The following is a 15,449-nucleotide window of genomic DNA, read 5'->3' as shown; positions in this document are numbered from 1 at the left end:
AATGACTCCTCAGTCCTTCATTTTCACTATACTGAACATCTCCTCGTTTCTCTCTGTGAAACCATTTACTTTCTTGTCTGTTTCCCTATTTTGTTTTTTCCGTTACACTCCGCATCTTCGCTTATTCTTTCTGCTGGAGCTTTGTTCTTTCCACTGAAATCCTCGTTTTTCTTTGTTTCTTAGTGTCGAATTTTCGTTCTCTGTTGCTTTCTCCCAGTAAACCCTTTTAAAGCTTTCGTTTGCCTCTAATTCACACTCCCTTACTTTTCTTGTTGGTTGTACTGCTCTTCAGTTCCCTTGCTCCTTTCTTTAGATCCACGATGCACCTTGCACTTTCTGATGGATCTCCCCTCCTCTACATTTTTCCCTTTGCTTCTTCCTGTCGACTCCTTGCTACAGGACTTGTTCATTCCGTTCGACATGTCATCCCCTTTGATCTTTCAGTCAGTTTCCCTTCCCTCAGAAGTCCGCCGCCCCATCTTTCTATATTCCGCGCATCTTTCGTCCCCCCTTGGTTTTTCTGTTGGACTTCCTCGTCCTCCCGTTCTGTATCGCAGGACCCTAAAGCCTTACTTATGTTAGAGAGCCAATCCCCGTTTTCAAAGCAAGGATCGTGTTCTTGTTATTGTGATCTCCGTGCCTTCAGTCCCATACCATGTTCTTTGGTCGACACGGTGTTGTTCTTTCATTATCTTTTATGGAAGATCCTTAACTCCGTTATATTTTTCTTGTACCCCCCCACCCACACACACACACTCACACACACACACACACACACCCGAGTGTATGTGTTGCTGTATTTCTGCTGAAGTTGCAGACTTTTATCTTTTTTTCTACTGTACCCTCTACTGTCCCATGTCGTTTCCGCCAGAAATGGTGTCTCCTTGTTCTTTCTGCCGGTCTCTTTGTGGCAGTCGCCGACCCCTAGTTGTATGTGTTTTTTTTTTTTTTCACCCTCCCAACTCCCTTGCCCATTCACTCCTGCCTCAGATTCTCAGAGACGCCGTCGCCCATGCATTATCTCTTAGGTTGATGGTTGTTCCATTGTTCTACATTTATTGAACCTGGCATTACCTTGTTCTTCCTTTTTTTTTAACCCAAGTTGTCTCGTGTTCTCAGGTTCTTTTTATTTGCACCAAAGATCATAATTTTCGTTGTCTCAGTTTCTTATCTTTTTAGATTCCTTTTCTCCTTTACTTCAGATTAATCCGACACTTTCTTTCGCGCGCGTTTGCTTCCTTAGCTCTATCTTGCACTCCTCTTTTTTTTTTTTTCCCCAGGAAACTTCTCACCCTCTTTTTCTGCTTGTTCTTTGCATTTGAATCTCATGCCGATTCCCCCCCCCCCCCCACACACACATACACACACACACACACACACACACACACACACACACACACACACACACACACTTTTTGTTCTTTTCCCTAGCCCTCTTTTCATTTTCTATCTTTTCTTTAAACCTATTTCTATCGATCCTCTTGATCATGTTACATTCATTGAGCTTCCTGACTACAAGTTTTCGTTTTGTAAGGCCTTCATTACCTCATCTTCCCTCTGTTGAATTCTAGCTCTATTCTGATCCATCTTGTTTACCTTGCACCTCATGTTCTCTCAGTTAGATCCCAATTTTCCATAATCTTTCTATTTCATTTTCGCCCTTGCGGTAGTTTTGTTCGATTTCTTTGTTGCCTCACATTTTCTGTTGTACAGACGTCCCACTTTCTTTTACTCTTTTGTGGTTATAGATCTCCTGTGCTTTTCTCCTTTCTGTTTAACATCCTATTTCCCTTAATCTTTTTTCTTATTCTCCGTCTCCCTTTTGTGTCTGTTGGAGTTCCAGTTGCCTTATCTTTTCTCAATGTCTCGCTAATCTTACTGTCGAACAGCTCCGTCACTGGTTCATTACTTCGATTCCACTAACTTTACACACTCTCGTGGATCTCTTGATCCCCATAATCCTTTTAACGGGGATTCTGGTTTCCCCTGTTTCTTTTTCGTTGGACTTTTCATTCCCTCGTTCCTTTATTTAGACCTTAAGCTGTTCCTTATCTCCTCCTCTGCCTTACCTCTGTTCCCGTGTTCGCTGTGTTTACGTTCCCACACCTATATTTCTTTTTTGTTTTTGTTTTTCTTGAATGTATGTATGTTAAAAACTAGCCAGAGACTCTTCTTTTTCCCCCTTTCATGGAACGATCAGTTTTTTGCCTCCGACCTTGAAAGCCATGCGGCCTGTTGGTCTAGTGGTATGATTCCCGCTTTGGGTGCAGGAGGTCCCGGGTTCAAATCCCGGACAGGTCCTTCCTTATATTTAGTGTTTACATGCAACGCACCGTTCGTGATTCAGGGGTGGTATTGATTTTGGAGCAGCACCGAGTACGTTCTTAGTGAGTTGTGTCGGAGCTGCCTGGCAAACGTTTCCTCTAGATCTGAGCGAGTTGTTAAAGTAAGTATTTCGCAATCTAGCGTTTTAAGCTGCCTTACTTTATGAAACGGACATGAAATGACACATATTACTTAGGTAGTTCGTGATACATCTGACTGGCCCCACGACCTGCCCGGCGCAGATCTAAGTCAGCGCCTCTTCGGCAGACAGGTAACGTCTAGTTATAACAAGGCTAATGGAAGGCTGGTGTTTGTTTATAGGTCGTTGCTCTCTGACATTCAACGCACGCCTCCTCGGAAAAGCCCGCTACTCTGTCACGACTGGTGTCATTTAAGAAAGGCAGTAATTTGCGAATCGATGCGGAATTGCGCAAGTTGGCCAAAAATTCTCGGCGCTTTCTGCCGTAACCAAGGATTCGATTATTGGTTATTACGGTAACAAAGCACTTTACTAACGACTATGTCGTCACGGCCGTCATGTCGTCGTAGCAAAGCAATTAAACAGCACGAAGCACTTTTCTTTTGGTAGCATACGAAATGATTTGGGGCAAAAGCGCACCTCAATCATGGTGTAATCGGATGAAAGGTAATGTGAAATTGGAATGAACGTGGGAAGGATTTATTTAAGCTCTGCAGGTGTTTGGAGATTCGACTCCTAAAAAAAGAAAAAAAAAAAGATGGAAAGGTTATTGTTAGATGGGAAGACAAAGGACGGAAGAAAATTCCGCAACTTTACTGAGCGAGGGAATGTATAGGCGTCATAACGGTCAATCGTCGTGTAGGTCGTCTCTACATAAAAACAATGGAGGACGACAGCAACTCCTTTACTTTGAATGAAGGTCATTGGGGCTGCGACATACGCAGATGACTCACGATACCTTAACCAAGATGAGAGGGAAGCAACATTGCAGCAGACAGAGAGGGAATGTTAAGTGATAGGAGAAGAATAGTGAAATGACAGGTGGAGAGTTATTAAAGTTGAAAGCTTTGGATTCCACTGTATCTAAAGGGAGAGGAAGGAGAGGTATCACCTCATATATTCCAGCAGTGCCTCGAAATGGGACAAATGATGTCGCTGTCGATGTGGAATAACTGCTCATGGGAAAACTAAGTGTCGCACATATGCAAAGTACCCAGCATTTAGGTTGCTGATTTTGAGATGTTTGTTCCGAGAGCTTTTCATGACAGAATGGAGGTTATGGCTAAGCCCAGTACACTTATGCCACTACAGGATTGAAATGAAATGCTCTGAAACTGAATTGTAGGACACGAGTGACTTTTGAAAAACGACAGAGGTAGAAAGTTCGCTCTGGCAATATTGACTTTAACCAGGGCACCACTTCTCCGTTCCGTATTCTTGTCTAGGTCACAGTGAAGAGAGGCAATGTTTCTAGTGCGGGGGAGATAGCATGCGCGTCTAGTGCTAGGGAAAGAGTGCTTATCGGAGTGAAAATGGAAAGGAGAGTGAGTTGAAATGTTTTGACTGAAATTACTAGTGTAAGACTGCGGAGTATCGGTGGGTGAAGAAAGGTTAATGCTATGGTAAGCAAAAACAAAGCTAGGAGACAGGACAGTACCCTGATGGACATCATAGTTAATTGTGTAAATGAGATATATCACAATCATCGACTGTCACAGTGTACCGTCTATAAAGTAAATACATTAGAAAACAGTGGAAACCTCCATGGTTTGGCAATTAGCGTTACTGATCATGACTCATTCACGGGCCGCCTAAGGACCGAGTACGCGTAAGTTCAAATCTTGGTAGCAGCAGCCGGTGCACAGTTACCCCAACTGTTCATCCTTTCCTAGGGGCTGGTCGATAAAATGAGTGCCTGGCTTAGGCTAGGATACATAAACATATAGCACTAATGAGATGGCTTGATTATGGCTTTCAGTTGGCCATGCCGTCTCAAATAACACAAGAAAGAGCCTAAGAAAAGAGGTTTACCAAGCAAAGTCCTGTGCCACACCATGTTGAATGTATGAAAAAGTCGGCGGTCATGACAAATTATTCATTAAAATCCATAAGAGACGAGGACTATAAAGTTGGGTCATTTATGAGAGATTATCATCAATTGAACTCTGAAATGACATAATTGTACAGATGATCTAAGAGAGCCAGCTTCAAGGTCTTCATGCACACTTTTGATATGAAATAACTTATTATACACTTAATCAGACTGGAATCAAACGGTATCCCAGAAACTCTGGACTCATTAGATATACAATTGTAATACCGGTATACTCACTAAACCCATAGCTAAAGTAACTGAAGAAATAAGAAAACTAAACCTGGCTTCTGTTTTGGTTAGTGTTACAAAAGATTACATCAAAAACCTGCAGACTGGTTTCATTTTTTCATATCCAATTCTGGTGTAGGTTAGACATTTTTTTGAAGACTTTAAAATGCAGAAGTGAAAATGGTGAGGCGATACTTGGATGGGATGGAGGGGTCTTTTTCTTTTTGGTAGGGACTGTTGAACTCTGATATGCTCCTTAGAGAGAGGGACTCGAGGAAAATATCGGGGAGATTCTAAACTCAGAAGAAGGGGATGGGAAACCTGAGGGAGGAGAAAATCAGAACCGGATTCATCAAATGTAGAGGAAAATGGGAAGCCCAAAAGAGCAACTTTAAGGACTGAATTGCAGAAGTTTGTGGAGATGATTTGGTTAAGGACTAGAGAGTTTCATCAGATGAAAAATAGAATAGATCAAAGCACTTTACCTAAATGAAATCGTGCTTGACTCTACGAAGAACAGCTGTGCAGTGATGGTGAAATGAGATGCAGAAGAAGGGGAAAACTGCTGCACTCTATCCCCAATATGATAAGAATCAGAGCAAGAGCAACTGAACTATTGCTGAGGGGATTAGGGTCTAGTACAGAAAGGGACGCAGGACTCCATCGCTGCCAAGATGACCTGCGCTAAATGGGTAGCCACAGCTGGAGGATACTCGACCATAGGAGCAGCACTGATCCCAAGGAGAGTCAGAATAAAAGCTTCGCGGTAAAGACCGCTGGGCCTTCCCAGAGTGACAAAGTTGGAGTTTTTAGAAGAGGATAGAGGAAGACGTGGCCACTGGAGGTATCTAAATGAGACTGTTATTGGAAGACACTAATTGGATAGAAACAGTGCAATTCTAGATTGAAGTTTGAGTGGTTAAAAAGAGATCGAATGTGTTTCAAGAGTGGTCGTGACGATTAGAAACCCGTATAGGTTACTTGTTGATCTGGATCAATGATAAAACGAAAAGATATGGTACATTTACATACCATGCACAGAGGATTTTAACACCCCGTGGCAGGAAGTCAAATAGTTGAAGAGGTTTTACATAGTTGGAGGAGTTGCTGGGAAAACATACGAAACATGAAAGCAAAGTTTTGCTGAGTTAAAGTTTTTGGCCCAGATGGTATCAGATCTAGGAAACAAGATTCACGGAGTGAGAAAATACGACGTATACAGTAAACACAAACAACATCCCTCGAAAAGAAACTATGGTAAGATTAATTATTCATTCAAATGGTCATAATAAAGAAGCTGAGAATATCAGTATGCCTGAGTCTGTCATTTGCCTATTTCTCTACGCTAAGTGACTCTCGCTTACATGAGAAGAATTGAGCGCATACAGACCTTTAATTGACTCACACACACATCCTAAAATTCTGTACAGTGTGCTATAGTAAGCAAAGATTTCGACACTCATATTAATCCTACCTTTTGACTTTATATAAATATGCCTTTAACTTTACCAAAATTTTTACCGTGCCATCCTTCTGTTTATCACCCCAAGAACACTAAACTCATGAATATGCCATGCCCCATTCAAAGTGATATTACGATTTTCGACTGTGAATTACCCTTCCTAGAACCCTGACCTTTATAGTATATCCTTGTAGTGTCGTACTCCATTATAAACCATTACAGTGAACATATCATAATACACTCCTCGTCCATTAATTCAGCAAACAGATCACCATTCTGTTGTTACGATAACTGTGATTTTCCATTAACATCCTCCACAATTCAATTGTACAGGTAATCCAATCTCATTCATTAGGAAAGCTGTGAAAAAAATTAAACAAGTATGATGCATTACTCAACCATAATACACCCATATCTATTTCATGTTATAGACCTGTGCCACAATTGTACTTTGCAACAGCACTGCTTTTGATATCTAGGTTCTTATGAACATTGTTAGATTTTTGATACAATTCAGTGGGAACCAAACCTTCCCAGAGTCTCCTCCTGCCAATGTGTTAACTCCACACGTACCTCTCTGAATCAGTAGCTACTGCATGTGTTTTTGTCTTTATCTGGGTCCTTTTTCCACGACCTATTTGGGTACAAAGATGAACCTCCATAATCCCAGTCCCACCACACTCTCATCACCAGACACGCCACACTTCCATCCCCACCATCTTCTCACCACCAGGCAGGGGGGCGCAACACTCCAAGCTCTGCCACTCTCCCATCACCAAGAAGGGGGCGCCACACTCCCAGTTCTGCCACAATCCCATCACCAAGAAGGTGGCGCCACACTCCCACCTCTGCCACACTCCCATCACCAGGCAGAACGCCACACTCCCAGTTCTGCCACAATCCCATCACCAAGAAGGTGGCGCCACACTCCCACCTCTGCCACACTCCCATCACCAGGCAGAACGGCACACTCCCAGCTCTGCCACACTCCCATCACCAGGCAGGGGGCGCCACACTCCCAGCTCTGCCACACTCCCATCACCAGGCAGAACGGCACACTTCCGCCATGCATTATCATGACGCACTGCGAGGATACAGCAGTTATATGAGGCCGTTTATTAGATACGAGAGAAGGAAATAAGAGAGAGAGAGAGAGAGAGAGAGAGAGAGAGAGAGAGAGAGAGAGAGAGAGAGAGAGAGAGAGAGAGAGAGAGAGAGAGAATCATTTCATGCTTCCTGTTGTGTGGAACACATGACAAAGGTATGGCACGCGTGTTCGCCTGTATGACATTTTCATTCGCTGCTCTCCATAACTTACAGTGGCAGTCTCTCTCTCTCTCTCTCTCTCTCTCTCTCTCTCTCTCTCTCTCTCTCTCTCTCTCTCTCTCTCTCTCTCTCTAACCCTTCCTACATCCCTAAGGATGGCGGTCTTTCTCCCAGCCTTTCTAAATACCTAATAATGGCACTCGTATGAAATTCCACAGGAATTCTCTCTCTCTCTCTCTCTCTCTCTCTCTCTCTCTCTCTCTCTCTCTCTCTCTCTCTCTCTCTCTCTCTCTCTCTCCCCGTCTCTTAACTGCGGTAAATGCTTCGTGTAGTATTCTTTCTAGAATCTCCATTAACATACTGGGCTTCACCAGGTCCAGAGCTTTGAGGTCAACAAAGGCGAGCGCTACAAGGGTCTTGTGACTTTTTTTTTTTCTTAATACCAGTTTCGACTGGGCGAGTCAAGGATGCTGACAGAACGATAAGTGTGAGACCAAATTAGCGCATACACCACTGAGCTGAGGACTGGAGCGGTGGCAAGGGGATGGGACCTCGCTGAGACACTGTGAAATTGATGAACTGGCCACTGGGGGAATATATATATGAATTCTTCAAAACAACTGAGAATTTCCAGTGGTGATGTTTGAGCAAAGAGGTTTGATTAAGATTCATGGGAGGAGACTTCCATGTTGAGATTTACTGGGGAGTCAGTGGGTGTTGTGGTGGATCGTTTGACCACAAAGCTGTGTAGCCATTTTAGCAACTTCTGTCTCACTGAGTTTAAGGAGACAGTGGATGATGTGTGTATGCGTGATTATTATTTGTGTATTTGGGAGACAGAAAGCTTGGCATTCGCGTTGACCCGTCTCTTAATCTCGTATATATACCATGTCTTGACCCTTATGCACACACACACACAACACACACACACACACACACACACACACACCCGGCGTAAGTGAGGTGCCCATTTACTGACCAGCTTCGAGGGCAGGGTGAACAGATGAGTTGGTTGTGAGCCGACTACCGTGCATTAGGATTCGAACACGTGCATGAATCACCGTAAGCGACTATAACCATTACACCACTGAAGCCCCTGTGTGTGTGTGTGTGTGTGTGTGTGTGTGTGTGTCACGACCATTCACACATTCTGCTCCTCAACTTGAAACCACAACAACTCCGCCAGACATCCCATTAAGCATTTTGGTCTCCGGATTTACATAACAATCGTTATGGAGATTTGTTTCCTCTGATGACAGGAAATTCACATTAACTGTCGCCACACTTTGGTGCATTTTGTGCGGTGAACATAATGGATTTTGTAGTGTGTGTGTGTGTGTGTGTGTGTGTGTGTGTGTCTGTGTGTGTGTGTACATACATATTGGGCCCTGCGGTTGCTAAGTCTGACATGTGGTGATCTACGTTGCTTATTGTATTGTGGGTAATGTGACGTATGGAGACTATGCGCATTCCTGAAGTGTGTAAGCCGATATGATGTTGGCCGTGTTGCACATGTTGTATTCTTCATTATATTGCTCTGAACTGTGGTGCATTTCTTGTGTTGTGTTGTCACTGTGACATTCAAGCACGTCCTCATATCTACAGTGTTGTATGCGTGTTATATCGCAGCATATTGCTGGCTCCCTGCGCTATGTTCAGACGCTTGGAGAATCAGTTGGTCCTTATTGGTTAAGAGAGCATATCAGTATGATATGAAGTGTGCACTGAGGACCTTAAGTTCTCTACTGTGACATTACATTGCATGGGGTGATCCTTCCAATGTATCGGTACAACACGAGATGCTTTTGTTATACATTTTAGTGCGTTAGTGTGAGATATAGTTGATATGTTCACTGTGGTAAGGTCGGTGCAAAATGGGCTGCACATGTCGGTTTTCCAATATTTTGGTGTAAAATTTAAAGCGTATATTGTCCCAGTGCCTTTTATTGCTCATGTGACATGTGTTGCATAATCTAGTTCATGCATTGTTTAAGCGTAAAACATGACGTATTTTTGTTAGTGTTAATAATAATATCCAGCGTATGTGTTGGTCCCAGCAGTGTGTTGATGCGTTATATGTAGGGACCGTATACACTGGTCTTGTGATATGATGATATAATGTATATTTCCAATATGTTGGCCCATCAAATGTTCGTGAGATATGTGGTGCATATGTTGATTTCTGCAGTGCTAGAGTGCTATGTGGTGGTGGATATGTTGGTCGTTGTGGTGTATTATCATAGGATGCAGTGTATTAGGACTGCATCATAGGTGAGGCCTCTGCTAAGATTTGATGTAATGTTTTGCATACGTCGATAAACTTGAGATATGTTAGAGTGTAGTGTGCCCTTGCTATATAATGAGATACATGAGCTCCAGTATGCCGCCGGAAGCCAAGGATAATAAGAAAGTCAGAATACATTTTCCACCAGCTATCCAGAATCTTCGAACTAATTGGCACGAAAACATATTGTGGATCCAGGGCCCCATATCTCCTCGATTTCTTACTGCTCCCTGTAGTCTGCAGCAAATGTATATATCAGCCAAGCAGGGAATCGTTTAAGAAATTTTTACAATGGAGCAAATTTTTGGAAGGTCCTGTTGATGTACGTGGATATGACGATACAAAGCTCACACGGAATATTATAATTTATATTGTTATATCAAAAAGGGACTTTTTGCTCTTGAATGCTGGAGTAAAAGGAAGAGCCAACTGGGGGAAATGCTTTACTACTATGCTTGTTGAAATATACCCTGCAGTCAAGGTGGAAGCCAAAGTATTATGATTTCCACTCCAAACCACCCGCCCATCTTCCAGGTATATGTTGACACTTCATCAAGCCTGGAAGCTGAGGTCCTCTTTCCAGAGAACGACTGGCAAAAAAGCAAACAATATTTCATGTGTTGTTACACTGTACTTGATTCATCATCCAGTAGCATGTTGGCTATATTCATCAGCCACTCTTCCGTCGCAGATACACTGGTATTAAGTAGTAGATGGAGTAGACTACCGATACTATATCAATCTTAGGTTCATATGGACCGAGGCAAGTGCCCAAGAAAGAGCCTGGTGCAGAAAATAATGTCTTTCGCATGGCTGGCTGGCTGGCTTTTGTACTCCTAGCGTTATGATGAGCTTCTCTGATATATCATATGCAAAGTTCTGAGATTCATTTTGAATCTAACTTATATGTGCCGGAAACGTCCAAGCTGGAATGTTGAGAAACAGCTCTGGAATTCTGATTTTTCCGTTTCATTTTAAGGATTCTGTCCACTGAATTTGACCCACATTTTATATTTTTTTTCCTTAATCATATAGAATGTATTCTTGAATTCTATGGAGGAACCACAGCTATTTCATCTTAGGGGATTTCGAAGGCTTCTTTTTTAAAGGTAGTTTAGTTTGAAAACTGGTCTTCAGGGTACTCTAATGGATTTCCTTTGCTTTAGGCCCCTTAATATCTTGAAGCAGGTTGATCTTGCAGTCGAACTGTGTAACAGATCCGTGACAGAATCAAGGGGCATGAAATCGTTACGAATTTCTATCAAAAACTGTAAATAGGAAAGGAAAAGGAACTGCTACGATCTCCTCCAAAACGTTTGTACCACATTACAAAGTTCATATGTTGCATTTCTGGAAAAGTAAAGGGACGAGATTTCATTGAAATCTTAAAAAAGTTTGATACTCATCTTTCTTGATGGACTGAGGACTTGGCTGTTTCAGCTTTATCAACAAAGCGTTAGGCATCTTCACTTACACTGTGCAGTGTCTCATCATAGAAAGAATTATAATGAAGCACAGTTTTCCCACCTTTAATCCTTCTCAACCTCGTTATTCACGACCTTGATTAGTATTCCGTAAAGACTCTAATGGGGTTTCCATTATATTTTCGGACTTTAACTTTTCCGACAAGCGAGTCGAACTTTAGAGTAACTTATGTCTCTATTCCATAGGTTTGAATTGAGTTTATTCTTGCCCACTTCTCTTGGCAAAAGGGGTGTCGAAGAATTATCATAAATTATCCTATTTGGCTATCCTCAATCCAAACCGTAAGAGTTTTCGAATATTTAACCTTCATTTATCTTTTTTTTAAGTTTACAAACTTTCTTAGGAAAGATGAATTGTAGTCTGCAGGTGCTGATCTCTCTAGTGCGGAAAAATTTTCCCTCTTCTGCAGTAAGATTCATAAGTCTATCTTTGCTAAGGATATTTTTTTCGTACCTTCCTTGAATTATCTACCCATATCTCATTACCTCTTCTTCACAGTGTCAGATGCCATTTCCTCTTTTGTAATTACTAAGTATCTGGGTTAGTATATGTGGCATTTCTATCAGCTACCTGAGGAATCTGTTTTAAGAGACAGAAGCTCAGAGAGATGGGTATGGCTGTTTACAAAAGGAGGTAAATATCATAAACTTCAGCTGTCTCACTGTACTAACAGTTTTACCCGTTTGAGCACAAGTTACAGTCAAATACGGTAGCACTATCTCTACTGATGCTGACAATTCTCATGTGATTCCCTCACTAGATATGGAACGGTATGGTCAACATGGGCGGAACGCTATCGTCATTATAAATGGAATACTATCATCCATGAAGCAAGCCCAGTAACAGTGCTGATGAGTTAGAAGGCTCACTCTTATCTTAACACTATCCACACCTTAACTAGAATATCATACTTGCCATATATTCAACACCACAGTCAATTTTGCTGGGACACTCCATCACTGATTGTACAGTGACATATATTCGCTATCGCTGCAACGCTACCATCAGTAGAGTCTTATCAGTGCGCTCACCATTGCTGACATACAACCTACATCATAACTAAACACCATACCCATTATTGCTGCAACACCACACACACACACACACACACACCACAGTTGAACGCTGCACATACTATTGGTGGAATGGTACTGATCAGAAAAAGAGAAACAGTTTCCTTATTACAGTTGAGACACCGCCGTCACCATTACTGGAAGGCTGTTATTAGCATCATTATAAACTATATTCAGAATTATAGAGAAATTTCTCCCATTGCTCCCAGATCTATGTCGTACCTAGGTTTAATTTCCTCCCATCAAACCTAAGAGGCAAGCCATCTTCCGCTGCTGAAAACTTCCCTAAGACCCAGTTCCCCTCCAGCTTGTCAGAACTTTACAGCGAGGTGGGAAGATCTAACAACCAAACTTAAATGATCTCCGAAGAAGGTATGTATTCCCAGGGGCGTGCACCACACACACACACACACACACACACACACACACACACACAAACAGACTGTCTTTATTTCAGGGACCCATTTCCATGGAGAAACGCAGTGTTTCGAAATTTATACCATGACTTGAATCCAAGTTTGGAAATAAGCATCCTGTCCTAATAAACTAGAATGGTCATTGCGGAGAAAACTCGAGATGAGGAAGAATCTCGAGCAGAATATAGAACGTATAATCAAAATGTGTTACGTACGCAAAGTCGTAACATAAGAGAGAGCATATGAGTAACGTAGATTATACAGCAACAATAACAAATGCAATGGAAGATGACCACGTTATACCATAACTGGCAACCCTTGCTGTTTACACGGGTACTGGTTGGTTGGTTGCTCGTCTGGGTTTTCAAGCCTACCATCAACTGCCAGGTGTCGTTATCGGCCGTCAACTTCCAATCTTTAACATTTTCTTCAGGTGTTTAGGATCATTTCAAGACAACATACACTCCCACTACGTCTGTAGCCCACACTCGTTTACAGTTCTTTTCTGGAGATTTTGAATGTGATGGAAATAGCTCTTTTGTGCGCAATCTAACATTACTTCCCTCGCCATTTACCCGATATCGTAGTTGAATTAAGGAAAAAAAGCGATCATCATAGAGGAATATTACGTAACAAAACATACAGGAAACGTGCATAACAGCCATCCTGCTCTTCCCTCGTTACTCGAAAGGAAAGTGGAACTAACCAGAAACCCTGTAGGCCCACTGGCGACATCTACCAGCCTTGGAGACGCCATCACTAGGATTGCCAAGCTGCGCCATCGCCTCATTCAGGTAATAGTGATGATTATCTATCTTTCATCTGAGTTAATCTTATTTCATGTATGATCAGTGCTTTCGTGTGGACCTCACAGTTGCGAATATGATTCCGTCGACACTTTTAGCAATATCTAACATCGATATGTTTGTTAAATGCCGTTGTGTAGTTTCCTCTTAAGTTAACATTCCGTGTACGTAAAGAGAACTGTAATTGCTCAGGAACTTTTGGATGTGGTGTTTGAAAAAAGAAATATATGTATCGGAATAAGGAACTCTATAAGTGAAGAATCTGAGGAAACAGTAATAAGAAAAGAAGTGATTTAGTCAACGGATAATTGACAGTAAAAGTGGATTGAAATCGATTAAGTTTAACCAAATCCAACGTTGGTTAGTTGGGATAAATCCGACTCGATACGGTAAAACAAATTTAGATAACTGGCTCCGTTATCCACGAGTGTATTCTACGAGTGTATCCGACACTGCCTCAAGATAGCTCCAGAACCTCTGATAGGTGCCACTTCTATAAAACAAACGAGTCGCCACCTGCAACTGAATCCCTAGTGATGGGTGCGTGTCAACGAAAGAAATCGTCTACCGGTGCTGTGTTGGGCGCGGACGCATGGCAAATCTCCACACCCATTCATGGTGTATCGTACAATATCCCTCAAACTACTGTAAGACTCTCTCGGTTCCCGGTTACCTACAGTGCAGGGCGCTCCTACGAGACCGATGCAGCTGCTAATTAGATTTTGATGTAATCTCTAACAGTGATTAGTAACAATAATTTTTCTAGAGTAGTAGCTGCTAACCGGCAGAGTCGCTTTCTTGCTTGAGATAAATAGATAGATAAAGTGAAATCTATAATGCCAGAGTGTTAGATTCTTCGCATTTTAGTTTTTGAATGAAATTCTAGACAACGTTATTTATCTAACAACGAAAGTAATGAAAAGTTATAAGAATATAAACATGGAGAAAGATGACAAAGAAAAATCATATAAACAATTCAAATGTTGAGATCTAACGTTGGCCACAGTAATTAACAAACTTGATTACATCTCATTATCTTCAACGCATCCTAAAAATACTGTTGAATCTGCAGCCGGAAAGAAAAATTTTAACCAGTAGTAATGAACTGAATTTTTTTGTCATTCACATTGGCTATGTACGTTGTGAGGCCCACTGAATGTTTGTGTTATAAGCTTATGGCAACGTGCCTGTGTGCTGCTGCCTTAGAGGTCATGGCTTTGCCTCTTCTATATGTAAATCCATTTGCCTTGTGTATCTCACCTTGACTCGAAAAACCGTCAATATATATATATATATATATATATATATATATATATATATATATATATATATATATATATATATATATATATATATATATATATATATATATATATATATATATCCCTGGGGATAGGGGATTAAGAATACTTCCCAAGTATTCCCTGCGTGTCGTAGAAGGCGACTAAAAGGGGAGGGAGCGGGGGGCTGGAAATCCTCCTCTCGTTTTTTTTTTTTTCTTTTTTTTTTACTACCAATGCACGTCACAAGGTACTGAATGTAAAGTGCGTCAAGAATTTGAAGCATGGGCCGAGAAGTTTTACAGTCATGACATGCCTTTTGCTGTTGATTTTGAGTCGTCTGGCTTGTGCTCTGAGGAACTATTATTTTAAGTGATTTACTGACATTATCGTTCGTCGAATTTTATCGTTCATTCAGTTGGAATTTACTAATCCATTGAGAATTGATGTGTTTTCTATAATCACATGATTGTGCGTATCATAAAATTCTATTTGCATGATTATGGCTGAATATACTGGTCTATGATGGAGAGTGTGTGTATGCCAACCCATCTTGCCTGTGGAAAGGAATGCGCTATAATTATTCAATGAACGGCAAATGACGGACCAGAATCCAGTGTCTAAAGCAATGGAAAATGTGTCCTTGGCAATCTCCGCTTCATTTCCGTACTGCATACTAAGGGACGGAGAGGATAGCCGATACCACTGGTCATAGCTGACACAAATAGTGACCCCCCTCAGTCATGGTG

General features: G+C 41.7%; 1 non-coding gene across 1 annotated transcript; it reads left to right on the top strand.

Moving 5' to 3' along the window:
* The first annotated feature begins 2,229 nt into the window (after positions 1-2,229).
* TRNAP-UGG (transfer RNA proline (anticodon UGG)) lies at positions 2,230-2,301 on the top strand. Its single transcript has one exon. It is a non-coding gene; the product is annotated as a tRNA-Pro (tRNA).
* The last annotated feature ends 13,148 nt before the right edge of the window (positions 2,302-15,449 follow it).

This window comes from Panulirus ornatus, chromosome 8 (assembly GCF_036320965.1).
Source record: "Panulirus ornatus isolate Po-2019 chromosome 8, ASM3632096v1, whole genome shotgun sequence".
Classification (NCBI taxonomy): Eukaryota; Metazoa; Arthropoda; class Malacostraca; order Decapoda; family Palinuridae; genus Panulirus; species Panulirus ornatus.
Note: the sequence above shows the minus strand (reverse complement) of the source record. Positions and strands in the feature narration are given on the sequence as shown.